Source organism: Arachis hypogaea, chromosome 4, assembly GCF_003086295.3.
Source record: "Arachis hypogaea cultivar Tifrunner chromosome 4, arahy.Tifrunner.gnm2.J5K5, whole genome shotgun sequence".
NCBI lineage: Eukaryota > Viridiplantae > Streptophyta > Magnoliopsida > Fabales > Fabaceae > Arachis > Arachis hypogaea.
The window spans coordinates 14,226,194-14,238,536 of record NC_092039.1 but is presented as its reverse complement, the minus strand read 5'-3'; positions in this window follow the sequence as shown (position 1 = coordinate 14,238,536).

Genomic DNA, 12,343 nt, shown 5'->3' with positions numbered 1-12,343 from the left:
TCTGAATGGAGCATCATAGGTATTTTCTATGATGGTCTCTCTGAACTGTCCAAGATGTCTTTGGATAGCTCTGCTGGAGGATCTCTTCATCTGAAGAAGACGCCTACAGAAGCTCAAGAACTAATTGAAATGGTTGCAAAAAACCAATTCATGTACACTTCTGAAAGAAATCCTGTGAACAATGGGACTAGTCAGAAGAAAGGAGTTCTTGAGATTGACACTCTGAATGCCATACTGGCTCAGAACAAAATATTGACTCAGCAAGTCAATATGATTTCTCAAAGTCTGTCTGGAATGCAAAATGCACCAAGCAGTACTAAGGAAGCTTCATCTGAAGAAGAAGCTTATGATCCTGAGAACCCTTCAATGGAAGAGGTGAATTACATGGGAGAACCCTATGGAAACACCTATAATCCTTCATGGAGAAATCATCCAAATTTCTCATGGAAGGATCAACAGAGACCTCAACAAGGTTTCAATAACAATAATGGTGGAAGAAATAGGTTTAGCAACAGCAAGCCTTTTCCATCATCTTCTCAGCAACAGACAGAGAGTTCTAAGCAGAACACCTCTGACTTAGCAACCATGGTCTCTGATCTGATCAAAACCACTCAAAGTTTCATGACTGAAACAAGGTCCTCCATTAGAAATTTGGAGGCACAAGTGGGTCAGCTGAGCAAGAAAATTACTGAACTCCCTTCTAGTACTCTTCCAAGCAATACAGAAGAAAATCCAAAAGGAGAGTGCAAAGCCATCAACATGGCCGAATTTGGAGAGGAGGAAGAGGCAGTGAACGCCACTGAGGAAGACCTCAATGGACGTCCACTGGCTTCCAATGAGTTCCCCAATGAGGAACATTGGGAATCGAAGGCTCAAAATGAGACCATAGAGATTCCATTGGACTTACTTCAGCCATTCATGAGCTCTGATGAGTATTCTTCCTCTGAAGAGGATGAGTATGTCACTAAGGAGCAAGTTGCTAAATACCTTGGAGCAATCATGAAGCTGAATGACAAGTTATTTGGTAATGAGACTTAGGAGGATGAACCCCTTTTGCTCACCAAAGAACTGGATGACTTGTCTAGGCAGAAACTGCCTCAAAAGAGACAGGATCCTGGGAAGTTTTCCATACCTTGTACCATAGGCACCATGACCTTCAAGAAGGCCTTGTGTGACCTAGGGTCAAGTGTAAACCTCATGCCTCTCTCTGTAATGGAGAAGCTAGGGATCTTTGAGGTGCAAGCTGCAAAAATCTCACTAGAGATGGCAGACAACTCAAGAAAACAAGCTCATGGACTTGTAGAGGATGTTCTGGTAAAAGTTGAAGACCATTACATCCCTGCTGACTTCATAGTCCTAGAGACTGGGAAGTGCATGGATGAATCCATCATCCTTGGCAGACCCTTCCTAGCCACAGCAAAGGCTGTGATTGATGTTGATAGAGGAGAATTGATCATTCAAGTGAATGAAGAATCCTTTGTGTTTAAGGCTCAAGGATATCCCTCTGTCACCATAGAGAGGAAGCATGAAGAGCTTCTCTCAAAATAGAGCCCCCACAGTCAAACTCTAAGTTTGGTGTTGGGAGGCCACAACCAACTTCTAAGTTTGGTGTTGAAACCCCACATTCAAACTCTAAGTTTGGTGTTGGGAGGTTCCAACATTGCTCTGAGTATTTCTGAGGCTCCATGAGAGCCCTCTGTCAAGCTACTGACATTAAAGAAGCGCTTGTTGGGAGGTAACCCAATGTTATATTTTAACTATTTTCCTTTGTTATTTTATGTTCTTTTGTAGGTTGATGATCATGAGAAGTCACAAAATCAATTGAAAAAGCAAAAACAGAATGAAAAATAGAAAGAAAAACAGCACACCCTGGAGGAGAGCGTGCTGGCGTTTAAACGCTAGTAAGGCTAGCTGTTGGGCGTTTAACGCCCAGTCTGGCACCATTCTGGGCGTTTAACGCCAGAAAGGGGCACCAGACTGGCGTTAAACGCCAGAAAAGGGCAAGCATTCGGCGTTAAACGCCAGAAATGGGCACCAGCCCGGCGTTTAACGCCAGAATTGGCTCAAAACGCATTTTTGCTTGCCACTTGGTGCAGGGATGACTTTTCCTTGACACCTCAGGATCTGTGGACCCCACAGGATCCCCACCTACCCCACCACTCTCTCTCTTCTTCACCCATTCACCAATCACCTCAACACCTCTTCCCCAAAAACCCTTCACCTATCAAATCCCATCTTTCTCTTCACCACCCACATCTATCCTTCATAAAACCCCACCTACCTCACCCTTCAAATTCAAACCACTTTCCCTCCCAAACCCACCCATACATGACCGAACCATGAGCCCCCCACTCCTATATAAACCCTTCTTCACTCCTTCATTTCCACACAACTTAAACACCACTTCTCCCCCTTTTTGGCCGAACACAAAGCCATTCCCTTCTTCCTCATTTCTTCTTCTTCTACTCTCTTCTTTCTTCTTTTGCTCGAGGACGAGCAAACCTTTTAAGTTTGGTGTGGTAAAAGCATTGCTTTTTGTTTTTCCATAACCATTTATGGCATCCAAGGCCGGAGAAACCTCTAGAAAGAGGAAAGGGAAGGCAAAAGCTTCCACCTCCGAGTCATGGGAGATGGAAAGATTCATCTCAAGGGTGCATCAAGACCACTTCTATGAAGTTGTGGCCTTGAAGAAGGTGATCCCCGAGGTCCCCTTTTCACTCAAAAAGAGTGAATATCCGGAGATCCGACATGAGATTCGAAGAAGAGGTTGGGAAGTTCTTACCAACCCCATTCAACAAGTCGGAATCTTAATGGTTCAAGAGTTCTATGCCAATGCATGGATCACCAAGAACCATGATCAAAGTGTGAACCCGGATCCAAAGAATTGGCTTACTATGGTTCGGGGGAAATACTTGGATTTTAGTCCGGAAAATGTAAGGTTGGCATTCAACTTGCCCATGATGCAAGGAGATGAACATCCTTACACTAGAAGGGTCAACTTTGATCAAAGGTTGGACCAAGTCCTCACAATCATTTGTGAAGAGGGCGCCCAATGGAAGAGAGATTCAAGAGGAAAGCCGGTTCAATTGAGAAGGCATGACCTCAAACCTGTGGTTAGAGGATGGTTGGAGTTTATCCAATGCTCAATCATTCCCACTAGCAACCGGTCCGAAGTTACTATAGACCGGGCTATCATGATTCATAGCATCATGATTGGAGAAGAAATAGAAGTTCATGAGGTTATATCCCAAGAACTTTATAAGGTGGCGGACAAGTCCTCTACCTTGGCAAGGTTAGCCTTTCCTCATCTCATTTGTCACCTCTGTTATTCAGTTGGAGTTGACATAGAGGGAGACATCCCCATTGATGAGGACAAGCCCATCACTAAGAAGAGGATGGAGCAAACAAGAGACCCCTCTCATCATCAAATCCCTGAGATGCCTCAAGGGATGCACTTTCCTCCACAAAACTATTGGGAGCAACTAAACACCTCCCTTGGAGAATTGAGTTCCAACATGGGACAACTAAGGGTGGAGCACCAAGAACGCTCTGTTCTCCTCCATGAGATTAGAGAAGATCAAAGACTCATAAGAGAGGAGCAACAAAGACAAGGAAGAGACATTGAGGAGCTCAAGCACTCCATAGGATCTTCAAGAGGAAGAACAAGCCGCCATCACTAAGGTGGACCCGTTCTTTAATTTTCTTGTTCTTTATTTTCCTGTTTTTTCGAATTTTAGTGCTTATGTTTGTCTATGTTTGTGTCTTGTGATCATTAGTGTCTTAGTGTCTATGCCTTAAAGTTATGAATGTCCTATGAATCCATCACCTCTCTTAAATAAAAAATGTTCTTAATTGAAAAAGAGTAGAATTGCATGAATTTTGAATTTTATAACAGTTTAATTATCTTGATGTGGTGGCAATACTTTTGTTTTCTGAATGTATGCTTAAACAGTGCATATGTCTTTTGAATTTGTGGTTCATGAATATTGGCTCTTGAAAGAATGATGAAAAAGGAGACATGTTACTGAGGATCTGAAAAATCATAAAAATGATTCTTGAAGCAAGAAAAAAGCAATGAATACAAAAAAAAATTCGAAAAAAAGAGAGAAAGAAAAAGAAAAAAAAAGAAAAAGAAAGAAAAAGAAAGAAATAAAGTTGTGATCCAAGGCAAAAAGAGTGTGCTTAAGAACCCTGGACACCTCTAATTGGGGACTCTAGCAAAGCTGAGTCACAATCTGAAAAGGTTCACCCAATTATGTGTCTGTGGCATGTATGTATCCGGTGGTAATACTGGAAGACAGAGTGCTTTGGGCCACGGCCAAGACTCAATAAGTAGCTGTGTTCAAGAATCATCATACTTAACTAGGAGAATCAATGACACTATCTGGATTCTGAGTTCCTAAAGAAGCCAATCATTCTGAATTTCAAAGGATAGAGTGAGATGCCAAAACTGTTCAGAGGCAAAAAGCTAAAAGCCCCGCTCATCTAAATAATACTGATCTTCATAGATGTTTTTGGAATTCATTGCATATTCTCTTCTTTTTATCTTATTTGATTTTCAGTTGCTTGAGGACAAGCAACAATTTAAGTTTGGTGTTGTGATGAGCGGATAATTTGTACGCTTTTTGGCATTGTTTTTAGTATGATCTAGTTAGTTTTTAGTATATTTTTATTAGTTTTTAGTTAAAATTCACTTTTCTGGACTTTACTATGAATTTGTGTGTTTTTCTGTGATTTCAGGTATTTTCTGGCTGAAATTGAGGGACCTGAGCAAAAATCTGATTCAGAGACTAAAAAGGACTGCAGATGCTGTTGGATTCTGACCTCCCTGCACTCGAAGTGGATTTTCTGGAGCTACAGAAGCCCAATTGGCGCGCTCTTAACGGCGTTGGAAAGTAGACATCCTGGGCTTTCCAGAAATATATGATAGTTCATACTTTGCCCAAGATTTGATGGCCCAAACCGGCGTTCAAAGTCACCCTCAGAATTCCCAGCGTTAAACGCCGGAACTGGCACAAGAATGGGAGTTAAACGCCCAAACTGGCATAAAAGCTGGCGTTTAACTCCAAGAAGAGTCTCTACACGAAAATGCTTCAATGCTCAGCCCAAGCACACACCAAGTGGGCCCGAAAGAGGATTTTTATGTCATTTACTCATCTCTGTAAACCCTAGGCTACTAGTTTTCTATAAGTAGGACCTTTTACTATTGTATTTTCATCTTTGAATCTTTGAGACATCTAGTTCTTAGATCATTGGGAGGCTGGCCTCACGGCCATGCCTAGACCTTGTTCTTATGTATTTTCAACGGTGGAGTTTTTACACACCATAGATTAAGGTGTGGAGCTCTGCTGTACCTCGAGTATTAATGCAATTACTATTGTTCTTCTATTCAATTCCGCTTGTTCTTGTTCTAAGATATCACTTGTTCTTCAACTTGATGAATGTGATGATCCGTGACACTCATCATCATTCTCACCTATGAACGTGTGCCTAACAACCACCTCCGTTCTACCTTAGATTGGGTGAATATCTCTTGGATTCCTGATAAACGATGCATGGTTGATCGCCTGACAACCGAGTGCTCGCCTGACAACCGAGCCAGCCATTCCGTGAGATCAGAGTCTTCGTGGTATAGGCTAGAACTGATGGCGGCATTCAAGAGAATCCGGAAGGTCTAACCTTGTCTGTGGTATTCTGAGTAGGATTCAATGATTGAATGACTGTGACGAGCTTCAAACTCCTGAAGGCGGGGCGTTAGTGACAGACACAAAAGAATCACTGGATTCTATTCCGGCCTGATTGAGAACCGACAGATGGATAGCCGTGCCATGACAGGGTGCGTTGAACATTTCCACTGAGAGGATGGGAAGTAGCCACCGACAACGGTGAAACCCTTGCATAAGCTTGCCATGGAAAGGAGTAAGAAGGATTGGATGAAAACAGTAGGAAAGCAGAGAGACGGAAGGGACAAGCATCTTCATACGCTTATCTGAAATTCCTACCAATGAATTACATAAGTATCTCTATCTTTATCTTTATGTTTTATTCGTATATCATCATTCATATCCATTTGAGTCTGCCTGACTAAGATTTACAAGGTGACCATAGCTTGCTTCATACCAACAATCTCTGTGGGATCGACCCTTACTCGCGTAAGGTTTATTACTTGGACGACCCAGTACACTTGCTGGTTAGTTGTGCGAAGTTGTGTTTATGCCATGGTATTGAACACCAAGTTTTTGGATTCATCACCGGGGATAATTTGTGTTGTGAAAAGTATTGATCACAATTTCGCATACCAGCTGCCTTGGTTTTAAATAATTTGCTTTGGTCGTTACGTAGAAATCGACCAATGTATGATTTAGGTTTCTTGCATTTAATATATAATGTTCTGTGAAAACTTAGGCTAGATGACCATAGGATAAGTTAGAATGCAGGTGTATGTTTAATGTTTAGTAATTTGTCGATGAATATATTTGGTTGAAGTTTATTGGATAATTAGTTATTAATTTTGGATGGTGAATGTTGTTATGTTAATTTGGAGAGAATTATGGTTAAATGTTATTGATGATGAATATGGTTGGTTTGGTGCTTGTTGATTAACTAATAATTTGGTGAATTATTGATTTGAGGTATTTTGTGTTAGAAGCCTAGGATTAGTGAACTATGATCCTTAGTTGAATTTTGGTTGTTGGATTTGAATATTATATGAGTATAATTGTTGATCTGAGGTAGATTTATTGTGGTGACTATTATAATGATGAGGACGGGTGTGTTGAATTGAAAAGAAAGCAGGTTTGGACCCGAAAAAAGTGGCAAAGTCCAAGTTTTAGAGGAGGTACTGCCAAAATTTTATAAAAATTAGAGATTTTGTTTATATGATTATCTAAAAAGATTTAGATTCAAAGGTTATATGGTTTGATTTAGAGTTATTAAGAAAATGAGTATGTTTTAAGTTTGAAGTTTGATTCTTAGAAAAGAATGAATTATGTTGTGAATTGGAACTATTGATGGACGGAATGAGAGATGTAATAATGAAGGATAAGAATTGAATATGTTTAATGTATGATGATGAATGAGATGCAATTGAGAATGATGTGGATGTTGATGAATTATAATTGAATTATTTATATGGCTTATGAATTTGAATGATCTGAGATACGAGATTCCCTGGATGAAGTGTCGTGGCTTGCAACCACGTGTACCAGGTAGAAAACTCGATACTCTATTGACCTTACGACGTAAGTGTGACTGTGCACTATATAAATTCCCGGGAATGTTACCTCCATTGAGCAATATTGATTATTTGAGATAAAGCTATGCATAGACTCATGGGGATGCATGTCGGGGGACAGTCTAAGTACAATTCAGACTTGTCGAGTTGGCTGGATAACCGACAGATGAGCCTCATCAGCCATAGGACAGGCATGCATCATATGCATATTACTTGAATTACTTGCTTGTGTATTAACTGGTGTGCCTAAATGTACTTGCCATGTTAAATGTATATTTGTTATCTGTAGTACTTGTAACCTTCTTGTACTTGCCTTTGTCTGTTTAGTTGTCTGTGAAAATGCATGATGGAGTTGGAGGTAAGGAGGAATGGCAGAATGAGATTTAGATTTAAGGTTAAGTTAAGTTAGGTTTAAATATCCTTAGTAAACCACCTTTTATGGCTTCTGTTTAATACTTTAAGCTCTATAATCTGAGTGTCGGCGTTCTAGGATTGCCTCTGGCATTCCCAGGACCTTATATATTATGTGGGTGGCACATTTACCATACTGAGAACCTTCAGTTCTCATTCCATACTATGTTGTTATTTTTCAGATGCAGGTCGAGAGGCATCTCGTTAGGCGTCTGGACCCTTGAAGCGGAGTGGTTACAGGGTTCTTTTGTTATGCTATGATGTGTATATATGTACTTGGTTTTCTCTCTGCATAACTTGTTCTTTTTTTATCCTCCTAGAGGTTTATGGAGAGGCAGGATTGTGTATATGTACTTTTGGGTTTTGAATATGTATGTATATATATATGTAAATATTCTCCGGCCAGTCTTGACTTCGCAGACTGAGTTAGGAGCTTGTTATTTTGTATCTTTGGCACTCTATTCCTACTTCTGTTATCATAGGTTTAATAGTTATGGTTTCCTTAGCACGCAGGTTAACTCATTCCTTGAGCGTTGCGCTTTTATTTTGCGATTTTGTTTCCTCTTTTCTTCAAGGCTCCTAGAATATTATAATTCTTCTGCTATTATATGTACTCATTTTATTTTAGAGGTCGTAATACCACAACACCTCTGTTTTACGGCTTAAGCGTAAAGCTTAGTGTGGTAGGGTGTTACACTTTATGGTTGTGTTTATTTCTGATAACAAGATAAAACAAAACACTGAAAAACAAGACACAAAGGGCAAAGACACAAAATTTTGTGTTCATGTATTCTATTTGGTGATAAACTAGAACAAACTATGAAGATCTAATTTATTCTCATTTTTTTTCATCCAAAAAAATTGAGAAGAAAAATATAATAATAAAAAATATAATTATAAAAAATTAACAAGAATAATGAAAGAAAAAATAAAAAATAATTGTATCCCTTGTTAGTGTTTCTGTGTCATTCCTGTCAAGATGGATTCTAAATACACTAATTCAGTATTTTTGAAAACATTGTCTCTATTCATATCTCATCTGTCAAATATAATTTTATGTATCTGTATTCTTATTTTAATGTTCTTATTTCAGTGTCCCATCTCTTTATATGAGTATTTACCCATAATAAGATACATATTTTTTTAAAAAATATTTTTGACAAAATATAATACGAATATACTTAAGATTTAAGAGTGTGTAATGGTATATATTTTAGGTTGATATTCACATTTATTGGTTAAATTTTATATTTTATGATGAGATGATAATAACAAAATAGAAAGTTATTAAAGATATTTTATTCTTTACCATATATATATCTATTAAACTATTATAATTTTAACTATTGGAGTAGAATATACTTTAGTGTAAGAAAAATAAATGAAAATGCATATATATAAAATATATATTTAGAGATAAAGGGATCTCATCATAAAATTTAAATAGATTAATATTGACAAATCTTAATTTGTGTAGAAAAAATGCATATTTTTTAGATATTTTTTATCACCTTATATTAGTGAGTATTTTGTACTCAAAAAATAAAAATATGTATAAAATAACATTAAAAAATGAACACTAAAGTGACCAAAAAATATTTTCATATTTTATATTAATAAATTTATGAGCAACATAATCAAAACATAAAGAAACAAATTGAAAAGGAGTAAGAATAGACCTTAGCCTTCTAATTTTTTTAAAACAAAATTTAGTTTAAAAAAGTATATATATAGGATAAATAATTATCTTATATTAATAATAAATTTTTAAATATATTTAATATTTAATTTAATATAGTATAAATAAAGAGTAAATACTAAATAGTCAAATTGAACGCGTTCTGTTTGTGTCAGTCTTCTTCTATCCTCTTCTATGGACGCTACCAAATTAAAATAAAAACCATTTTTGGACCTCCGCCTTTTACCAGTTAACAACGTGTATGTTGTATGCATGTGGAACTGTGTAGATTGGTTTCTGGCATTTTTGATTATCTTGTTTGTTATTGGCGAATTCCTTCCTTACTCACAAGAAAATTCACCATTTACAGGACTCAAGGATCAGAACAGTAACAACAAGAACAACAAAAAAGTTTTTTTTGTAGTTTCTGAAAAGCACCGAAAAAAATGGTATATAAATAGTAAATCGAATTAAACTGATTCCATTTACTATGTGTATGCTCTATAATATACTAATTCGAATCACATTAACTCGATTTATTAGATAACCAAACTAAATCGAAACAACCTAATTTAATTTATACTAGTGTGTGTTCCCGTGGTAATACATAAAATTATATAAAAATTTTTTATTAAAATTTAAATAAAAAATATATATATAGTAATTATTATTATAAATATTTTACAATTTAAAAATATTAAAAATAAATAATATTTATTTTAATAAATTTAGATTGGTTGAATGGTTATTTCATTTGTCTGCTTAAGTAAGTATTTGGAGTTCGAATCTCATCTTTAATAAATAGAGCATCAGGATGTAGTGGACTAATTCTCGACTTACCAGTTAAAAAATCCGTAAAAAAAATGTATTTATCTTTAAAATAGATTAATTTTTCATTAATAGCAATACTTATAGACTTTTGTCTTTGTTGAAATTTACTTAGGACAATTTTATTTGTTGCTATTGTATTCATTCTTGAAGTCAAAACAATATGATCAACATTGTTACTTGTTAGAACTTCACATTTTATAAAATAATTTTTAAATTTTCAAATTCATAAACTTACGTGATTACGAAAGTTATTAGATCGTTAATATTTCTTGATAACATGGTGTACTCCATCGTTGAGTATTAGTTAGTGTGAAGAGAAACTAATAATAACTTTTATTATTCAATATATAATTTATTCAATTGAAAAATAAATTAATATTTTCTAAATTTATAAATACATTTTCTTCTAATTTCTTACACCAATTTATTTGATAATATTTACCATTAAAAATTAGCAAATGACCATACTATCCCACAATATATATGATGTGCAAAATAATTTTTTGTCTTAAAATTAATTCTGGTTAGTGAGATAAATTTAAAATATTTTTATTTTCTTACTCAAATTTAAATTTAAATTTAGAATTGATTAATGACTCATTTTTTAATTTCAATAAAAAAATAAAATGGTTAGATGTAAAATATTTAGCACTTAATAATTTCAATCATTTAAATTTTAATTACCAAAAAATGGATTAAAAATTAATTATAAACTTCATAATCGATAATATATATTATATTAGTACGTAAATAATAATATTCAATGTATTAATTATTTATTTTTTTGACAGAATTAATGTATAATCTATTGAGGATTGATTTATTATCCAAAATTTTTTTCATAAACTTTGTAATATGTAAAAATAGTGATCTTATTTGTTATTATTATTTAAACAATTTTTTTTATAATTTTTTAATTAGGTAATTAACTTAATTAATAACTTTTATTATTGCTTTTATACTAAAAAATATCAGTTTATACTATTTACATATTTTTCTCTACTAATAAATAAATAAATATTTGTACTATTATATTTATTATCCTAGATGATGACTTAAATTACTTATTTTGTATGTTAATTTATTAAATATTAAGATGAAAAAATTGTTCAATAAATTATATAAATAGTCATTATAGAAAAAAATTATATATCATATATAATAATCCTTGATATATATAATATCATGTATATATTAAAATTATTTATTTTAATTATGTGAGTTATTATTATTATTTTTACTTTTTCGTTACATTAAAAAATAATATTTAAAACTAAAAAAGAGATAATTTATTTTTTTAATTTGAATTAAAAATGTCTTGTAAATATATTCAATTTCTATATATATTAAGTGTTATAATATTAAATAATATAGTATTTACTATAACAATGACTCAAAATATTAATTCAAAAAGTATGTACAAAATATTAATGTGAGTACTTTGTACTCAAAAAATAAAAATATGTACAAAATAACATTAAAAAATGATCATTAAAGTGATTAAAAGATATTTTCATATTTTATATTAATAAATTTACGAAGCAACATAATTAACTTTGTTATCAATCAAAACATAAAGAAACAAATTGAAGAGGAGTAAGCATAGACCTTAGCTTTCTAATTTTTTTAAAACAAAATTTAGCTTAAAGAAGTATATATATAAGATAAATAATTATCTTATATTAATAATAAAATTATTAAATATATTTAATATTTAATTTAATATAGTATAAATAAAGAGTGAATACTAAATAGTCAAATTAAACACCGATCTGTTCTGTTTGTGTCAGTCTTCTTCTATCATCTTCTATGAACGCCGCCAAATTAAAATAAAGACCATTTTTGGACTTGCACCTTTTATCATTTAACAACGTCTGTGTTGTATGCACGTGTAACTATGTGAATTGGTTTCTAGTATTTTTGATTATCTTGTTTGTTATTATCAAATTCCTTCTTTATTCACAAGAAAATTCACCATTTACAAGACTCAAAGATCAGAACAACAATAAAAAGCTTTTTGTAGTTTTTAAAAAACACCGAAAAAAACTGTTCAAATCACATTAACTCGATTTATTAGTTGACCAAACTAAATCGAAATAACTTAATTTAATTTATATTGTATCGAATTTTGTTAATTTATAAATAAAAACTATCCATTTTGATTTGCCTTTATTTTTATTTATTTGAAT